An 18,849-nucleotide genomic window follows, 5' to 3' on the forward strand; every position below is an offset into this window, starting at 1 on the left:
AGTTAATTCTCATTGAATATTTTCTATTTATCTGATATTGCTCAAAGTATTTTACATATACGAATGCTTCAAATTCTTCCAACAACCTAGGAGTTGGTACTGAACTTGCTACTTTCATCCCCTTTTTTAAGATGAGGAAATTGAGGTGAGAGATGCTAAGTTACTTCCCCAAGGTCACACAGAGCTGGGACTTAGACTCCCTTGGCTGGTTCAAGTTCATACCCTTAACCACGGTGCTGAGCAGCTGCTCTCCACATTGCTGGTAATCTATGCACATCTTTATTTGACTGCTGGCATCTCCCCTTCAGAATGTAAGCTCTGGCAGCACAGAGATTTGTTTGGTAAGTGCTGCACCCCAGTGCCTAGAAGAGTGACTGGCACAGAGTAAGCACTCAACAAACGCAGGTGGAATAAATGATGATGATAAATATCCCTACCCTGGCCCTGGGGTTCTCCAAGACTCTAAAGAGCTTCCTGAACCACCATAGCATTAGAAGGACTTGAGAAGCTATGGCCAGTACTCACACTTGACAAGAATCATACCTGACAGCCACAGATCCAAGCCTGGCTGCACGCAGGAATCACCCGGGGGCCTTTTAAAGGTCCTCATGTCGTAGCCTTCGCCCAGGCCAGTTGAGTCAGGGTCGCTGGATGGGACCCAGGCCTCAGTATTTACAAAGCTCTACAGTTGATTCTGCAGTGCAGCCCAGTTGGGGAACCACACTCATAGTTGAATCCAAACCTAGGTGGAAGTTACTAAATTTCATCTCTTTAAATCTGGGGATGAAGTCAAAGGAAATTACAAAATTAGGCAATAAGTAATTTGAGTCTAGAGGATGTGAGCTGTTAGACTCTCACTCTACCACACGCTGTTGGGAGAGCAAGGCATAGCCATATTGTTGTTAGGTACCGTCCAATTGATTCTGACTCATAGCAACCCCATGTGACAGAGTAGAACTGCCCCATAGGGTTGTCTAGGCTGTAATCTTTATAGGAGCAGATTGCCAGGTCTTTCTCCCACGGAACCACTGGGTGGGTTAAAATCGTCGAACTTTTTGGTTAGCAGCTGAGTGCAAACCCTTTAACTGTAAAAAGGCTGAACTTGTTCCTCCTTATCACTAAAAAACAAAACAAACCTCTCCCTGGATCTCTGCATCTTCAGAACTTGTGTGTTGGTTGAAACTACCTGACAGGCAACATCAGCCCCGTGAATGAGATGGTGACTGCTGCCTCTGACCCAGTTTACCTGGGATAATAGAATTGTTTCCTTACTAGGTACAAGACTTTACCCTGGAAAGCGCTAGGCTTAATTTTAGAGATGATGAAGTTAAATCCATTGTATTAGTATTTCTTTGTTAAATTTAGAAATATTCTATGTAATATTTATAAATTAGTATCTACATTTACGATATTTAAGAGAATTTGGCATTGTAGAGTTATTCATTACATTAGCCTGTGATTAGTTTAAAAATATAAAATTGAATAATCAACAGTGAACTTCAGATTTTAAGCAGAAGACTATAACAGAATTTATCCAAGTTTGTAAACAATTCTGTGGTGTTTAAGAGAACTGGCAAATCACTGTAGCTACTCACTTAACTGATGAGATTTTCTATGGTTGTTTAAGTATTCAAGAAGGTTTTATTAGCCCAGCATTTGAAATGCTTACAACTGAATATTTGAATTGTGGTATTGGTGAAGAATACTGAATATACCACGGACTGCCAAAAGACTGAACAAATCTGTCTTGGAAGAAGCACAGCCAGAATGCTCCTTCGAAGTGAGAATGGCAAGACTTTGGACATGTTATCAGGAGGTACTAGTCCCTGGAGAAGAACCATGCTTGGTTAAGTAGAGAGTCAGCGAAAAAGAGGAAGACCATCAATGAGATGGATTGACACAGTACAAATAGTCTCTGACTTATGACGGGGTCCCGTTCTGACAACTACTCCGTCATTAAGCTGGTTCTGACATAAGTCAAATACCATTTTTTTTTTTTTTAGTTTTTATTATTATTGTCTTCTATTATCAGTATCTTTATAATCTGATCTTTATTTGTCTTTGGGGGTTGGAAACATTATATATGAGAATGATAACATCAGCAAGTTACATGCTGCAACACTGTATGCAGTACATATTACTAATGATAGGATGTACCAAAAAAAAAAAAAAAGGATGGTTTTAAATGCAGTTAATTTTAACTAGAATACATCTTAAGTTGGGAATGACCTGTAGCTGCAACAATGGGCTCAAACACAGCAACAATTGTGAGGATGGTGCAGGACTGGTCAGCTTTTTGTTCTGTTGTACCTAGGGTCGTTATGAGTCCAAACTGACTCAATGGCACCTAACAACAACAAATAATTGAACATATTAAATGTATAAACACAGCTTAAGTATTTCAGGACTTGAACTAAGCTGTTCAAAAACTAAAAAAACAAAAACTGTTGTTGTCGAGTTGATTCTGACTCATAGCGACTCTATAGGACAGAGTAGAGTAGGGTTTCCAAGGAGCACCTGGTGGATTCGAACTGCCGACCTTTTGGTTAGCAGCCGAACTCTTACTTTGGAGGCAGCCTTTACCCTTCTCTTTATCTCACATACCCTATCTGATCCATCCACAAAGCCAGTTGGCTGTCCTTTAAGGTTTATGCAGAATCCTATCCCTTCTCATCTTCTCTACTACTCCCACTCTGGTTCTAACTGACATTATTGGATTATCCAAACTAGTCCCCCTGCTTCTACCCTCATCTTCTCCTGTAAGTCAGACCATGTCATACCTGCTCCAACCTTCTAGCAGCTTCCTCTTTCACTCAGGGTCATAACCCCTGTCTACTCTCCCTACTTTTCTAACTTCGTCTCCTACCACTCTTCCCCTTGCTTACTCTGGATTCCTGGCTCATCTGCAAATCAGCCAAGCACAATCCTGTTCTGGGATCTTTGCACATGGTGTTCCTGCTGCCTGGGGTGCTCTCCTCAGATGGTCATCTGGCTCATCCCCTTACTTCCTTCAGGTCTCTGCTACAATGTGGCCTTCTCAAAGATGTCTTTCCTGACCAGCCTATGCAAAGCCTCCATGCCCTCCTCCCACCCCTTCACTCTTTATCCCCTTACCCTGCTTCATCACTTATTACCATCTGATACAATTAAAACAAAAAAAGTTACCATCAGATCAACTCTGACTCATGGCGACCTCATGTGCATCAGAGTAGAACTCTGCTCTGTAGGGTTTTCAGTGGCTGGTTTTTCAGAAGTAGATCACCAGACCTTTCTTCCAAGGTGCCTCTGGGTGGACTCAAACCTCCAACCTTTCAGTTAGCAGCTGAAAGCATGAGCATGTTAACCGTTTGTATCACCCAGGCACTCAATATATTATATATTGAATATTAAATTGAATATATATTTTTAAACTAAGCAGTAACAAAAAGTCATTCTGGGCTTAAAGACTGCCTTCAAAGACACCCCAAAAACTCACACTGATACATCAAAGGGAGATTATATTACATTCAGAATGGTTTCAGCATTGATTATTTTATATTCTTTTAAATTGATTATTCATATTAAAAAATACAGACCAGCACTATGTAAGTAACAAAAACTCTCTCTTACCAAGTGCTTACTACCTGCTAGGCATCATTCTAAGCACTTTAGCCATTTAATTCTCATGATATTAGTTATTGATAGCAATCACTATTAGTTGATTACTACTACTATTCCCATTTTTCAGTGCTGTAGGATGTTCAGCAGCATGCCTGGCCTCTACTCACTCAACGCCAGTAGCACTCCTCCTCCAGTTATGACAAGAATTGTCTCCCCACTTTGCCAAATGTCTCCCGGGAGGGGGGGCAAATGACCCCAGTGAGACCCAATGACCTAGCAGAGCACTTTAAAAATAAGTCTTGTTCACACGAAAACTTGTAGGTGAATGTTCATAGCAGCATTGTTCATAATAGCCAAAAGGTGGAAGCCACCCAAATGTCCATCGACTGATGATTTGGTAAATAGTGAAATATTATTTGACCGCATGAAGCCATGAAGTATTGATACATACTACAACATGGATGAGCCTTAAAAACATTACGCTAAATGAAAGAACCCAGACACAAAAGACAACATATAATTCAATTTATACAAAATGTCCAGAACGGGCAAATCTATAGAGAAAGTAAATTAATGGTTCACTATACCTGGGGGTGGGGCGAGGGGACTAAGAGGTAATAGCTAGAGGGTATGGGGTGAAAATGTTCTAAAATTGATTATACTGATTTTATACCTGGGGGTGGGGCGAGGGGACTAAGAGGTAATAGCTAGAGGGTATGGGGTGAAAATGTTCTAAAATTGATTATACTGATTTTATACCTGGGGGTGGGGCGAGGGGACTAAGAGGTAATAGCTAGAGGGTATCGGGTGAAAATGTTCTAAAATTGATTATACTGATGGTTGCACAGCTCTGTGAATATACTAAAAGCCCCTGAATTGCATACTTTAAATGGGTATGTATGGTACGTGAATTATGTTTCAGTAATGCTGTTAATAGTTTTTAAAATGTTGCAAGAGAGTCTCTCTTACCTCCTTCCCCAGACCCATTGAATTAGGTTCTCCTGGGGGTGGGCCCTGAGAATTGGGCATGGGTCAAAAGCTCCCAGTGATACTGACGCACCTGTCCAGTGTTTGGGAACCTCCCGCTCATGGTTCTCTTCAAATATCAGGCTGAGTGACTGATTTTTAAATAAAATTAACCCTTGCCTTCTAGTCAGAAGAGAATTAATCAAAGCCAGAATGGACCCCACAGAGATAAATAACAGAGTTGCCATTTGCCTGTGGGTAGGAGTTATTTGTGACCTTCAGTGCCTAGCGATGAAATGGAAAATCCCACAGATCGTGAATTGGAATAGAATGCCCCCCTGTGGGCTATTGCAATAAGAATTCTCAGTCCTTACATTGTTTTTACATCTTTTAACCAAATACCTCGGTTCTTCCCTCTCTACATCCTTTCATTGCCAGTTCACCTGTCTCAGAATATTAGATACAGAGCTCATCTCAGGCCTGGGAAAATACAGAGGAGAGAATATACTTTAAAGAGTGACATTTGCAGAACTGATGGGGGTTACGCAGGTGAGATGTGGCCTCATTTTCTCTTTCATGTTGCCCACCATAAAAGGAAGCTGCTGTACCACTTGTTCCCTTCATTGGCCGTTTTCCTTGGTGACGCTGTACAATGTGGTCGTGTCACTGCAGCATTCTTACCTTCTGGTAGCAGGTGACCCTTAGCACGGTCCTCCTCAGCCTTGCTGTCTCCCTCCCTCATTAAATGGACCGTGGCTTCATGTGCATCCTAATTGCTCAGATAGACCTGGTCTCCAATTCCGGGTTCCCTCTAACCAGCTATGTGGCCTTGGACAACTGACCTAATCTCTTGGTGACTTAGTTTCCTTATCTGAAATGGTAACAACAACAGGATTGTTTGATCCTTAGTTGAAATAATGGGTGCAAAGCACATGGCGCAGTGACACCTGACAAGTAGACAGCCACTGCCTTCGAGTTGATTTCGACTCATAGTGACCCCATAGTGTTTCTGAGGCTGTAAATCTCTACAGAAGCAGACGGCCACATTTTTTTCCCGAGGAGCTGCTGATGGATTTGAACCGCTGACCTTTTGGTTAGCAGTCCAGCACTTTAACCACTGACAAGTACAAAGGAATTATTACTTGCCTTACCCTCTGTGTCCTATTCTGTTCTTTGCTGATCAATTTAACTCATCCTTGAAGTGTTCACGGCTTCTAATGAGTCACTGTGTTAGTACTTTCAAGTAATACATTTGCATTTTAACAGGGGCCATCTAGCAATTAAACCATAAACCTCAAAACCGAATTCCTAATCCTAGGATTTCAAGTGCTATGGCTGATCAAATGATGAGTAGGGATAATTTGGGGCAGGGGGTCTTTCCAGGTAGCCCTAAAAGTACCACCTGGGTAAACTCAAACTGTCGAGTTGATTCCAACTCATAGCAACCCTATAGGACAGAGTAGAACTGCCCCATAGGGTTTCCAAGGCTGTAATCTTTATGGAAGCAGACTGCCACATCTTTTTCCCACAGAGTGGCTAGGGGGTTCAAGCCACCAACCTTTTGGTTAGCAGCTGAGTGCTTTAACTACTGTGCCACCAGGGCTTCTTACCACCTGGGTACATAATAATATTAACTCCTATTTGCTGAGTGCCTCTGTGCTTGGTACTTTACATGTTTTATCTCTGTTAATACTTCTGACAATCTGTAAGGCTATTATTATACCTGTGTGGGAAACTAAGGAGCCCTGGTGGCACAGTCATTAAAGTGCTCAGGTGCTAACCGAAAGGTTGGCGGTTCAAACCCACCAGCTGCTCTGTGGGAGAAGGATGTGGCAGTTTGCTTGCGTAAAGATCTACAGCTGTGGAAACCCTATGGGACAGTTCTGCTTTGCCCTACAGGGTCACTATTAGTTGTTTTTTTGGGGTTTTGGTCAGAAATTAAATCCCACTTCTCTGACACCAAATATAAGGATCAGTTGCAACTTAACTGAACACGCAGTCCTTCTTCCTCTGACCCTAACCACCCCGAGTAGGTCAGGCCTCACAAGTTGAAGGGCACAGTTCTTCAAACTGCCAAGCCTGCCCAAGACTTGAGACACAAGCTGCAAGCTTGAAGGTCCCCACGACACCCTTACTTCTGACCTACTGGCTACAAATTAGGTTCCCACTACTCCCCCTCAGGATGTCGTCTGTAAGCTCGGGGTCACTTCTGACCTGCTGGCCCCTACTACTCTCTCGGGTTTGATAATTCTTTGGAATAACTCACAGAACTCACAGAAAGTGCTATATTTACTATTACAGTTTTATTACAGCAAAAAGGATACAAATGAAGAGACGCATAAGGTGAGATGTGGGAGTTCCCAACACAGAGCTTCTATGTCCCACGAAGGTATGTACTACCTTCCCACATGCATTTAAGTCTTTCACCAACCAGGACACCCATGGAGGTTCCACACCCAGAGACTTTATGGGGCCTCATTATGTAGGCATGATTGATTGAATCAGCCCACCTCCCTGAGGTTGGCTGATATCACTCCGTAGGTCTTTCTGGCCTGGCTAGCCCCCACCCAAGAGGTACCTCATTTCAAAACCTGTAAGGTTGGTGTGGTTTGGAACCCTAACAGATAATAAAGCTACTTCAATTACCAGGGAAACTCGAAGGTTTTAGAAGTTATCTCTCACGAACCAAGGGCAATGACCAAATTCTTTGGGTAAATTTAATGGTAAACCCCACAATACCCATTTTACAGGAGAAGAAACTAAGGCTGAGTGGCAGTGAGCAGCAGTCCAGATTCACACCCAGATCTTTCTGGTTTCAAAGCCTGTGCTCTCTGTGGCACGCTGGCCTGCCCCTCATGCACCCTTTCAGAAGTTAGCTACCTGAAAGTAGTTCCACTCACTTCCCTCTCATTCTTTATGTCTGTGCAATGCCCTCCAACACACTGTATTGGAAACCTTTCAAGAGGACTGAATCTTATTCACTCTGTGTTTCCCATAGCATTATAAGTTCACTGCATGGATTGATGACTTGTTAAATGTGTTGCTGTTTGTTTGCTGCAGAGATGTGCTCAGCACTCAGATGATATACTTTAACCATGCCCCAAATGCTTGCCAGCAGTTAGGGGCACCTTTCCTCTGGCAGACAGCAATGGGTGCAGTCCAATTGTAGTAGGCTAAATGAGCCATATCAAATACAATTCTAAACTTGCCTTTAGCTTGATTTCTTTTGAAGTTCTAACTCAGTGACTCTCCAGCCCTGGATCTCTTGACCCCAGACCACCAAGTTAAATTGCAGACCCCACTAAATTGTTATGATGATGCCTTAGGCAGGGCACTTTTTGTTGCAAGTGACAAAACCCCAACTCAAACAAGCTTAAGGAAAAAGGGAATGTATTGGCTCTCACAGCTGGAAATGGCTCTGGGAGGCGCAGAGAACTGAAGGAAGAGTTCCTGTGCTCAGAGGCATGGGGATGGAATGGGGGACTCCATTCTTGTGGGACCTGCTCTCCTGTCCGTCACCTCTGCCAGGTTTAATTTTGCAGATGGGTGGACGCCACGAGGCAGGGGAGACAGCCGTCTACAAGCCACAGCCTACTTCCTTGTAATTCATGATCCCAGGGGAAAAAGAGTAACTCTCTTCCATCTCTGATCTGGGAAATTCTGGAGGAAGACTTCAGTTGGTCCAGTTAGTGTCAGGTGCCCACTACTTGAACCAATTCATCCATTGTCATTTGACAAATATTATGAGCAAAAATGACACCATACGTAGCAGCATGGAGCTCATAATTAGTAGGCAAGACACCATAAATTAATTGAACAACAAGTGTAAAACTGCACTGGGGCAAGTGCTTTGTGGAGGAGACAGACGATGCTATGAGAGTATCCACTGGGGTGTTCGACCTTGAAAGCCAGGGAAAGCTTCCCTAAGAAAATGTTTGGGCTAAGATCAAAAGGATGTATTATCTATGTGAAGAGTTGCAAGAAAGGCATTTCAGATGGAAGGAGAAACATGTACAAGGAAGCTTGCTAATACCAGGGACTGGGACTGCAAGAAGTCCAAGTAGCCAAAATGGAAAGATCCAACAGAGAATAGGGCAAGATGAGTCAGAAGCAATGGGGAAGGGGCAGTCCATGGCGTAACTGTGGATCACACCAAGGAATTCTGCTTTTATCATGAGCCATCAGAAGCCAGAATAGAAAGAGGAGACGAGTGGGGTGACACAATCAGATTTGTCCTATGAAACAATGACCCCAGCTGCAGTAGACTGGATGGAGCTGGCCCAGAATGGATATAGGAACACCAGTTAGAAGGCTACACAGTAGTAGTTCAGGAGAGAGATGAAAATAACTGCAGTTATGGTGATAGGGGAGATGGGAAAAATTGGATGGAGGAAAAAGAAATCTAAAAGCTTAAAATTGGCTGGCCTTGTCAGCTTGGATATGGCAGGTAAGGGCAAGGATGGTGCGAAAGATGACCCCCAGGTTTTCATCTTGCTCAACAATGTTCAAGGGGATGTGGGGCCAAGACTGGTCTGTCTGTGTCACACTTTCACCCCTGTGGCCAGGATTGAGCATAGTGGTTTGTCAAATCCACTAGATCCACATGCCATGAACAGAAATTCCCTGAAGGAGAGGGGGTACTTTTGCCAGGAAAAGAAGAATGGGAGGACTGCCTGAACAGACCATGGGTGTAGTTACCATAGCCCACTGCACAGAGAACATGGAATGTCCAGTCTCTGGTATCCATGGTAACAAGTACCATATTTATACTTGCCATTAATCACCAGTTTGCACACACCACTGGGGCAGATAATGACAGACACCATTCTGCTGCTTCAAGAGGCCTCTGGATGAGGCATCCACGTGTTCGCCATCATAAGCACACACCTGTACGGGGCACTGTTACTCTGCTCCCCCAATCCCTGGCCCCTGAGGTGGCCAACCAGGTGGTATCTTGGCCCCAGAGTGAGAGTTTAAAGAGCAGAGGGATTAGTTCCAACAGTTTCTGCCCACCTGGAAAGTGGTAGTGGGAGCTAAATAGCACACAGGAACATTCAGTCCTGGTTTGGCATAAACATACACAAAGACACACATACTCACACACCCTTTTGGGGTTCTTTAAATCTTTTCCCAACCTGTTGTGGAGACATCGATCTTAATAAGAAAAATGCTCTTTGTTTAGCTTAAACATTTCAGTGTTACCTTGAAGCCACCGGCAAACATGTTGAAATTATAAACAGAAGTGATAAACCAGTGAGGAGGTTAAAATAACAAGAACTGGTCCTTCAAGATCCCCTAAGGTACTCAGCAAAACCAGCTGTATTAATGGCAAAGTAAAGGAAGCCAAATTGCCCAAGATGTTTGTCTAAGAAAATGATAGTGTCACTTTTCGTGTATCCAGTGGCAGATGTGGACTTGCCAGGGTTTGGTAAGTCCTTGCAAAAGGACAGTGGTGGCTGGAGGCTTTATTGTGGAGAGGATTTGTGCAAAGTCAGGTGCTATATCTAACATTTTTTTTAGAAGTGTTATTTTAAAAAATGTGTTGCAAGTAGTTCAAGCAGTCAAGATAGGAAACTAAACTCAGGAAAAGATACTGTTGCATAAAATCACAGCAAAACGAGAAAGTTCTGAGTTTCTGTCATAAAGGCTGGCTTCAGTCATTGTCAAGGAAAAGGTCTCTTCTCTAAGCTGGTGGAAACACGGGGCTTAAAGTATTAAGTCAATCTATGGCACTTCCAAGTTGGTGGTTTCCATACTTCTTGTGAAACACGTCTCTGGGTCCAAGCCCCACTTTCAGAGCTGGCAGCCACCTCCAGGGAGGTTGTCTTTGCTCATGGCATTTGTGCTCAGTAATACCGACTTATGAAGAGCTTACTATGGGTCAGGTGCTCTGAGAGCTTTGCATGGGATATTTCCCCTAAATCTTCACAACAACCTATCAGGTAGCCCTATATATTTATCCCTATTTTAACACATGGACACTGAGCTCTGGTGAAAAAACAACTTGCTGAGAGCCCTACATCTAGTAGGCAATGGTGCTGGGATTTGAACCTGAGCAGCCTGTCACCAGAGTCTCCATGCTGAGCTACTGTGCTAAACTGTAACTATTATAATGCTCCTTGAATTCTGGACCTAGCTCCAGTGTGGGGCTAGACAGAAGGTGGGGTAGGTAGGCATGATGGTAACAGAGTCCATATGAAAACAGGGTGCTTGGGTAGGGGATTTACTTAATGCCTCAACTCTGGGTTGATCGTGGTGACCTCTTTGCTATAGACATATGGGTGACTGGTGGCTGTGCCCAGTGGTGGCTGCTGGAACCAACAACTTCTCAGTATGCTGAGAGGACACAGAGGCTGCGACCAAGTAAGATCAGAGGGCAGGGACTCTTCTCACCTGCCCAATATCTACCATGCCCTTTGTCCTTAGAAATAGAGCCCTAATTTTATTCCAAGTGGCAATGGGCCCAACTAAAAGGCTAGATTTCCCTGCCTCCCTTGCCTCCCGTGTGACTACGTTCTAAGTAATGAGATGCTAGCAGCACTGTTGTGAAAGTCTTCTGGGATTAAAGGGAGCTGACGCAACAGGAAGGTCAATGAGTCCTTTTGCGCCCCCTTACTCCCCGCTACCTAAAATGCAGCTGTCGTGGCTGATGTTCCAAGAGCCAGCTCACACATTGAGGTCATCTACTCTCTAGATAAGCAGTGCTTTAATGTTTGTTATAAATCACCTGGCGGTTTTGTTAAAAATGCAGATTCTGATTCAATAGGTCTGGGGTATATTTCCCATATTCTCTAGTTCTGTTCGCTGAGAAAGCCTAGGAGCAGTGACCCCCTAGTAATTTACAAAACCACATCTAACACCCAGATCTTGGCTTCTTAGTATCACTGATTACTAAAGAAGAAACCAAGGCTGATTCCAGGACTGGAGCAGGAAACAAGTAAGATAAACCTGGAATATCTTATGCCATAAAGCAAGGAAGTGCTCAAACAGCGATGTGCTAGGAAGTAGTGCAATAAAGTGATAGGGACATGTCAAAAAGACACAGAAGCCAGCTTGAAGGGGCTGCCACTAGTCACATCAGGGACAATTTGAGCATTAAAACGAATAACGATAGCAACAGATTACAGTGCATTGAATAAAACAGAAAACAACAAGTTCATACAGATATGAACAAGCGAACAGGTTGAATGTTTGATAAGGAACAAGATTTTTACATAGGTTCAAAATACCTCCCTACAAAGTATTAATTACAAACGGAAGAAGAGCAACTTTGCAGTGGCAGACAACAATGTAATCAAGTGATCAAAATGAACACCATTAATAACGGGATAAATTGAAATCCTGGGGCCCCTGACAGGACGTAACAAGGAAAATATGCAGCATCAATTCTCTGACAGTCCCACCAAAACTATATAATCTGAATCTAATAATAAGAAAGCATCCAACCAAGAACCAAACTTAGTGCCGTCGAGTTGATTCTGACTCATAGCGACCCTATAGGACAGAGTAGAGCCGCCCCATAGAGTTTCCAAGGAGCGCGTGGCGGATTCGAACTGCCGACCCTTTGGTTAGCAGCCGTAGCACTTAACCACTATGCCACCAGGGTTTCCAAAGAAGCATCCGACAAGCCCAAGCTGAGGGAAATTCTGCAGAATAACTGGTCTATAATGTTCAAAAGTGTCAAAGTCATGAAAATCAACGATAGACTGAAAAATGGCTCCAAATTGAAGGAGCTAAAACAGCATGACAACCAAATGCAGCTCACAATTAGGCTGGATCCTTTGGCTACAAAGGACATTACTGAAACAATTTGAGAAACTGAAGCGGAGTCTGAGGATGACACAGTAGTAACATCGGTAATTTAGATGGTAGTATATGATGGTTATAAAGCCCTGGTGGCACAGCGGTTAAGAGCTCAACTGCTAATCAAAAGGTCTGCAGTTTGAATCCACCAGCCACTCCTTGGAAACCCTATGGGGCAGTTCTACTCTGCCCTATAGGGTCACTATGAGTTAGAATCAACTCCACAGACATGGGTTTAGTTTGGTTTATGGTTACGGTTAGACATCATTGGTTATGTCAGGCGGATCTTGGCTAAGAGCAGACAGTACCAGAAAGATGTTTACCCATGTTTTATTAACTACATGAGGGCATTCAACTGTGTGGATCATATTATGGGTAACATTGAGAAGAACAGGAACTCCAGAACACTTAACTGTCCTCATGTAGAACCTGTACTCAGACCAAGAGGCAGTCAGTTGAACAGAACAGGGGGATACTGTGTGGTTTAAAATCAGGGAAGGTTTGTGTGTCAGGGTTGCATCCTTTTGCCATACTTATTCAATCTGTACCCAAACAAATAATCTGAAAGCTGGACTATATGAAGAACAGAGATGACACAACAATCTTGCTTGCTGAAAGTGATGACGACTTGAACCACTTACTGATAAAAATCAAAAACTATAGCCTTCAGTAGGGATTATACCTCAACATAAAGAAAACAAAAATTCTCACAACTGAACCAATAAACAACATCATGATAAACAGAGAACAGACTGAAGTTGTCAAGGATTTCACTTTACTTGGATCCACAATCAACACCCATAGAAGCAGCAGTCAAGAAATTAAATGACGTTTTGCATTGGCAAATCTGCTACAAAAGACCTCTTTAAAACAACAACAGCAACAAAAAAAAACCATTGCCATCAAGTAGATTCCGACTCATAGCGACCCTATAGGATAGAATAGAACTGCCCCACAGAGTTGCCAAAGAGCACCCAGTGGATTCAAACTGCTGACTTTTTCGTTAGCAGCCTAGCTCTTAACCACTATGCTACCAGGGTTTCCAAGGCTCTTTAAAGCGTTAAAAAGCAAAGAAGTCACTTTGAGGATTAAGGTGTGCCTTACCCAAGCCATATATTTTCAATCACCTCATATGCATGTGAAAGCTGGGCAATGAATAAGACCAGAGAATTGATGCCTCTGAACTGTGGTGTTGGTGAAGCATACCAAACATAACATGGACTGCAGAAAGATGAACAAATCTGTCTTGGGAAGTAGAGCCAGAATGCTCCTTAGAAACAAGGATGGCGAGCACTTGCTTTGGTTGCTTTGGACATGTTATCGGGGGGACCAGTCCCTGAGAAGGATACTATGCTTGGTAAAGTAGAGGGTCAGTGAAAAAGAGAAGACCCTCAATATGATGGATTGACACAGAGACTGCAATGATGGGCTCAAACATAGCAACAATTGTGAGGATGGCACAGGACCTGGCAGCATTTCGTTCTGTTGTACATGGGGTCACTGAGTTGGAAAAAAATCGATGGCACCTAGTAACATTACGGTTATGTAGGAGAATGCCCTCTTTATAGGGTATAAACACTAAAGTATTCAGGGTGTGAGGCATCAGGTTGGCAATTTATTCTCAAATATTTTAGAAAAAAAATTGTACTATACTTCCTTTTCTATAATTTTGTGATTGTTCCAAGTAAAAAATTAAATCCAATAAAAAAAAAAAAAAAACATGCTCCACACTAAAGCAGGACATTTTGATATAGCTGCCTCATTGCAGGGGATATTCTGATTTAGAGGGTTGGAGAGGGTCATGGCTGTTTTGATTTGGCCATACCTCCAGTTCAAAAATGTGTATGAATTAAACTATAAAATACTCCTGAAAGACATAAAAGTAGATTTGAACAAATAGTAAAACATCTCTTGTTCTTGGTTAGGACCTTATTTCACAATTTTCATTGTAGTCCATAACTGTGATGCCACCAAGTATCAGTACATCACAATTGGTATTATAAATAATAGTCACCTATGTCTGCAAATGATTAAAAAAAATTAGATCTATTAAAAAGTAGGAAACCCTGGTGGCATAGTGGTTAAGTGCTACACCTGCTAACTAAGAGGTCGGCAGTTCAAATCCACCAGGAGCTCCTTGGAAACTCCATGGGGCAGTTCTACTCTGTCCTATAGGGTTGCTATCAGTTGGAATCGACTCGATGGCAGCAGGTTTGGTTTTTGGTTTATTAAAATGGAAAGGACAAGTGTTTTAGCATCAAGTTCATTTTACATTATATCTTCTTATGCTGTTAAGAAAATGGTCAAAGTATCTTAGGTTGTTTTTGATCAGGAAATCTTAACACTCAAGGTCTCATAAAGTACTTTTGAATAGTAGGCTGGCATGTCCACTTGGCAATTTGAAAACAAGAATAATAAAAAATATCCCAAGTACCACTTTTTTTTTACTGGGGGGAGGCACAGAAACAAAAAACCCACTACCAACCACAAACTCATCTCTTCGTATGCCTTACCAATAATTATTTTGTCAGATCTTTCTGAAAAATACAAATATTCTGGACTTCCTATGTGACAAGTTTTTCTTCTATAGAAACGTTAAAATTTCACACAAACAATAGAGAATGCTAAATTAATTATCCCATGTTGTTTCCAAGTTTTCTGGGGATATTGTTAGCAATAAAGTAAGTAAACTGCATGTTATCTTTGTAGGTAAGACAATGTTTTCCCTGTCTGCTACTGTGATTGTGATTGGCAGAGGATAAACAATATACCACCTAAAATCTGAAATAAGGTTACCCTCTGATTCTGCCATGTGGCACTTAAAAGTAAGTGGTTGAAAAGACACAGCAACACCCTAGATCTATCAAAGTGACTGGAATGTCTCAGAAAACCAGTGACTAAGAATCCTTAAATCTAACCAATTTGATTGTCTGTTGTAAGAGGGAAAGTCATCATGAAACCTAGAATAATAGAGATAAAGAACTGATCATCGTGGCTTTAGCGTTGTACACAGGCATCTCTTAGCAGAAAGCTGTGCAGCAGACTATAATGGCTTGACTGTACTAGCTTGTGTACTTGTAACTACCCATTTTGCTTCCAACTTGAACCAATCTTCTGATTTTGCTTTGCTTTCAGCTTTCATGAGAATTAGATTACAGGGAAAAAATGCACTCATTAAAAAAGTTATTCAGGTTCTCTCCAAAGTTGTATGTTGTTGTGTGCCATGGAGTTGATTCCAACTCCAGAACTGCCCCACAGGTTTTCTGGGCTGTAATCTTTACAGGAGATTGCCGGGTCTTTTCTTCCGTGGAGTAGCTGGTGGGTTTCAACTGCTGATTTTTTGGTTAACAGCCCAGTGCTTAACCACTGAGCCACTAAAGTTATATATTCGCTCCAAATACAAACGCTGGGACCATATTTTACATCAAAAAAGTAAGAAACCCATGAACAGGTGCTTCAGTAAAGATGACATTCAGGTAGCTAACAGATACATGAGGAAATGCTCAGGATCATTAGCCATTAGAGAAATGCAGATCAAAACTACAATGAGATTCCATCTTACTCCAACAAGGCTGGCATTAATCAAAAAAACACAAAATAGTAACTGTTGGAGAGGTTGTGGAGAGACTGGAACACTTATACAGTGCTGGAGAGAATGTAAAATGGTACAATCATTTTGGAAATTGATTTGGCGCTTCCTTAAAAAGCTAGAAATAGAACTACCATACGATCCAGCAATCCCACTCCTTGGAATACATTAACTAGAGAAATAAGAGCCTTTACACGAACAGATATATGCACACCCATGTTCACTACAGCACTGTTTACAATAGCAAAAAGATGGAAGCTGCCAACGTGTCACCAACGGATGAATGGATAAATTATGGTATATTCACACAATGGAATACTACGCATTGATAAAGAATAGTGATGAATCTGTGAAACATTTTGTAACATGGAGGAAGGAATCTGGAAGACATTATGCTGAGTGACATTAGTCAGTTGCAAAAGGACAAATATTGCATGAGACTATTATAAGAACTCAAGAAATAGCTTAAACAGAGAAGAAAATATTCTTTGATGGTTACGAGAGTAGGGAGGGAAGAAAGGAGAGGGGTATTCACCAACTAGATAGTAGACAAGAACTATTTTAGGTGAAGGGGAAGACAACACACAATACAGGAGGGGTCAGCAAACTGGACTAAACCAAAAGCAAAGAAGTTCCCTGAATAAACCAAATGCTTCGAAGGCCAGTATAGCAGGGGCAGGCGTTTGGGGACCATGATTTCAGGGGACATCTAGGTCAGTTGCCATAATAAAATCTATTAAGAAAGCATTCTGTATCCCACTTTGGAGAGTGGCATCTGGGGTCTTGAAAGCTAGCAAGCAGCCATCTAAGATGCATCAATTGGTCTCAACCCACCTGGAGCAAAAGAGAATGAAGAACACCAAAGACACAAGGTAATTATGAGCCCAAGAGACAGAAAGGGCCACAAAAACCAGAGACTACATCAGCCTGAGACCAGAGGAACTAGATGGTGCCCAGCTATAACTGATGACTGCCCTGACAGGGAACACAACAGAGAATCCCTGAAGGAGCAGGAGAGCAGTGGGATGAAGACCTCAAATTCTTGCAAGAAGACCAGAGTTAGTGGTCTGACTGAGACTAGAAGAACCCCAGAGGTCATGATCCCCAGACCTCTTGTTAGCCCAAGACAGGAACCATTCCCAAAGCCAACTCTTCAAATGGACTAGACCATAAGATAGAAAACGATACTGGTGAGGAGTAAGCTTCTTGATCTGAGACTATGCAGGCTGCTCCTGTCTGGAGGAGAGATAAGGCAGAGGATGACAGGAGCTGGCTGAATGGACCCGCCAATACAGGGTGGAGAGGAGTGTGCTGTCTCATTAGGGGAAGAACAACTAGGAGTATACAGCACAGTGTATATAAACTTTTGTATGAAAAGACTGACTTGATTCGTAAACTTTCACTTAATACACAATAAAAATTAAAAAAAAAGAAAGAAATTCATGTCACTCACTTGTGGGCCATTATTTTGAGTGGAGAGAAAGGTGTGGACTCAAAGGTGTAAACAACACGCACTACCTATGCAACTCTTGGTATACGTGTTGAAATGGAGAAAAGATTGTAGGTTGGAAAAGCAGTTTCCAATTAGCCATTACACATCTGGTGGATATGATTTACCTTCATGCCACACAATACAGAATTACAACTACCCAACATGTAAAGCTAATGTCTACAAATCCTATCTGCAACATTATTTTGAAATAATAGTTTTACAATGGGGGAACTTTACAGATACAGCTTCTAGTGCTTCAAACCAAAGACTGCTCCTTTAAAACCTCCAATTTGAACAATTTTGTACTAAAATTCTAAGGTGTTACTTATTTGTCTTCCTAGACATTCAAGAAACAACCATTTTTCATTGAAACTCTGAGAAACTGTCTCACTTAACCATCAGCTCCTTAAAGGGTAGGTCTACGGTCATGTAGGAAACCCTGGTGGTGTAGTGGTTAAGTACTACGGATGCTAACCAAAGTGTTGGCAGTTCAAATCCACCAGGCTCTCCTTGGAAACTCTAATGGGCAGTTCTACCCTGTCCTATAGGGTCGCTGAGTCAGAATCAACTTGACGGCACTAGGTTTTTGGATGGTCGTGTAAAATACAAAAAACCCCAACTTACGATGGTGTTCTGTTCTGACAACTCCATCGTTAAGTTGGTTCTGATGGTTTTAACGTAAGTAGAGCACCTCATTTTTTTTTAAAGTTTTATTATTGCCTTTTGATATCAGTATCTATATAAATCCGATACTTGTTTTGGGGGGTTGGAAATATTATAAACTTACAGATGACATCAGCAAATTACGCACTGCAATGTTGTGTAGTACATATTACTAAGATGTACCAAAAAAAAAAAAAAAAAAAACAGTCATTAAATGCAGTTCATCACAACTCTAGCACTTCAGTACGTCGGGGACTACTGACAAGCCACAGGACAGAGAGCAGGGTTTGAAGGTATTTCAGTCAAATCTTGAGTTGGAAAAAGAGGAAGCCGAAGTGAAAAGCAATCCAGGCACAGGAGCCTAAGGATTTAAGAAGCAAAGGCTGTCACTGTCACAAGCCAAGGTTCAGCCACTGAAGAACCTAATATATCAGGTTCAAGAGTGTGAATTTATCATAAAGGCAACAGAGCTGTTTCTAACATTGTAATGAGATGACAAGGTGTACAATTTAGAAAGCTAACTCTGGCAACAGTAGGGAATGGAATAGAGGCTATGACTAAAATTAGAACATTCTCTCAAAAGTGCATTTGAATCGTCGGGGATACCTGCTTAATGCAGACGTTCTGGGTCCTTGCCCAGTTCTAAGTCCAACCGCTGGAAGGTAAAAGCTCTCAATTTTTAACAAGTACTTTGGGTGAGAAGGTATTAGACTAGGAGATGAAATCACAATCTTCA

This window comes from Loxodonta africana, chromosome 14 (assembly GCF_030014295.1).
Source record: "Loxodonta africana isolate mLoxAfr1 chromosome 14, mLoxAfr1.hap2, whole genome shotgun sequence".
In the NCBI taxonomy this organism is placed as follows: Eukaryota; Metazoa; Chordata; class Mammalia; order Proboscidea; family Elephantidae; genus Loxodonta; species Loxodonta africana.